Source organism: Tachyglossus aculeatus, chromosome 5, assembly GCF_015852505.1.
Source record: "Tachyglossus aculeatus isolate mTacAcu1 chromosome 5, mTacAcu1.pri, whole genome shotgun sequence".
NCBI classification, from domain to species: Eukaryota; Metazoa; Chordata; class Mammalia; order Monotremata; family Tachyglossidae; genus Tachyglossus; species Tachyglossus aculeatus.
In genome coordinates, this window is record NC_052070.1 from 84490666 (window position 1) to 84493434 (window position 2769).

Here is a 2769-nt window from a genome sequence, read left to right on the forward strand (position 1 = left end):
TTTTTCATCTGGCAGCAAATTAATTATGAAAGCTGATTGATTGTTAATATTAATGTTGTCTCACTGTTGATCTTTTTTATACCTCTGATTCAGTGATTTCTTTTTGCTGACAATCCTTAGCTATACAGTCTAGGCATTTTAGGCTGATAGATTCAGGTAAGGATTTAAGTGGAATGGTTTAATCTTTTAATCAGCTGACCTAGCTTCAAGTTCAGCAAAGTAATCTGTTTAAACTGAAAGACTGTTCAAACTTAAAGTGGGAAAGAAAAAGCAGGGAAGAGGAATACTTTCCTGTCTTCTTCAGAAACTGTAGAATGGTTAGGAGACACAGTGCTTAGGATTAGGTATCTTCAAGCTATTTTCCTGGGTTTAGAAAGGTTTACTGTTTATTATTAATGAGAATAATGATGATAACGTTTAAGTACATATTATGTGCCAAGTAGCGCACTAAACGATAGTGTAGAGCCAAGATAATCAGGTCCCATATGGGGTTCATAGTCAAAGTAGGAGGAGGAACAGGTATTAAATCTCCATTTTGCAGATGAGGGAATGGTGGCATAGAGAAGGAAAGTGACTTACCCAAGGTCTCATGGCAGACAAGCACTCTGGCCTAGAGATTAGACCATGGGCCTGGGAGTCGGAAGGACTCAAATGACTTGCCCAAGGTCACACAGAAGATAGGTGTCAGAGCCAGTAAAAGAACTTAACTTCTCTGGGCTTCAGTTACCTCATCTGTAAAATAGGCATTAAGACAGGGAGCCCCATTTGGGGCACGGACTGTGTCCAATCTGATTAATTTGTATCTACCCCAGTGCTTAGTACAGGGCCTGGTACATAATAAGTACTTAAAAAATACCATTTAAAAAAAGAAAGGCACATGGCCCCAGAGCCAAGATTAAAACCCAGCTCCTTTTTTTTTCTCTCAGGCATGTATTCTCTCCATTAGGCAACACTGCTTCTTGTTTTCTAATATTGCCCCTGCCCTTGCCGCTGCTTTCCAGGAAGAGAAGTAAGTTTCTCTAACTTTTTCAGATCCTTCTTGTAGGAGAAATGGCAATTCAGATAATATACAATCTGACAACTTCATCAAGTGCCAGGGGAATTAAAATGGAACGTAACAGTCCATTGTCGCCTTCATCGGACTTTTAACTTCTGTCAAGGCCTTCTTTATGCTAGGTTTCAAAACCTGGGCAAATTGGCTGCTTGGTTTATATAGAGGCTAGGATGAACCCATCACTGGGGGAAAAATGGCCTTTTTAGACTCTGGCTGAATAAGTATATTTTTTTTCTAAATGGAACATTGTAGCTATCCACAGAATCTTGGATGGTTCCAAGGCAGGGTACAGATCTAGTTTTATATTCTGACCAACATTTTTACAAGCCCACGTGGCCACTCACCTTCCTTGCCTGGAGACAAAAAGATGGACTAAATATTCTCTTCACAGTGAATACCGGAACCCTATATTGTCATAATCACATGTGCCACAGGAATTTCCAGGAGCATTACACAGTGCATGATGTTCTTTCTGGGTTATATCCTATCAGTCCCTCTACCTGCTCAAGAGAACTCATGTTTTTCTATCATTTATCCTAAATAAGTGAATTCGTTTTATTATGGAATGATTTTTGATTCTGTACTAATTCAAAGCTTGTTCACAAAAACTGAAAAGTTCAAGACCTGCTCTTGTATTTTTTCCATAATGAAGCCTTCATGATCTCGATTTGGTTTAGTTTTAAATACCCTCAGCAACAAATAATGTTATAATTGTCACTATTGTTATTATTATTATTATTATCATTACTTTTGTTGTATTTGTTAAATGTTTCAAGCACTGTATCGAGAAGCAGTATGGCTTAGTGGAAAGAGCATGGGCTTGGGAGTCAGAGGACATGGGTTCTAATCCTGATTCCGCCACTTGTCTGTTGTGTGAACTTGGGCAAGTCACTTGACTTCTCTGTGCCTCAGTTTCCTCATTTTAAAAATGGGAATTAAGACTGTGAGCCCCACCTGGGACAACCTGATCACCCTGCATCTACCCCAGCTCTTAGAACAGTACTTGGCACATAGTAAGCACTTAAATACCATTATTATTATTGCTATTAAGTGCAGGGGTAAGTATAAGTTAATCAGTCCAGACACAGTTCGGTCCCAAAGAGGGATCACAGTCTAATTAAGAGGGAGACTAGACATTGCATCCCCATTTTACAGGCACAGATAAATTAAGTGACTTGCCCAAGATCTCATAGCAGGCATCTTGCAGAGCCAGGATTAGAATTTAGGTCTCTGACTCTCAGGCCCAGGCTCTTTCCTCCAAATAATGGTATTTATTAAGCAATTACTCTGTACCCAGAGGTATGGCAGATAAAAATAATCAGATTGGACAGAGTTCTTGCTCCACATGGGTCTCACTGTTTAAGACGGAGGGAGAACATGTATTTTATCCCTATTTAACAGACAAGAAAATGGAAGTACAGAGAAGCCAAATGACTTGCCCGAGGTCACATAGCAGGTAAACAGTGGAGCCTGGATTAGAACCCAGATCTCCCTGCTTCCAGGCCTGTGCCCTTCCACTATAACCACGCTGCTACTCTATTACTATGCCACTCACTGTGAAAATGTTACAGGAATCTCAGCTCCTGCTTCTTTGCTCAGCTCCCTGCCTCAATTGCTACTGCAGCAGTGCAAACAGGTCAAACTCTCCAAGAACTCATCCCGCCAGCCATGACCTCTGGACCCAGGCATTCTCCTGCAGTCTCTTCTTCAGGAAG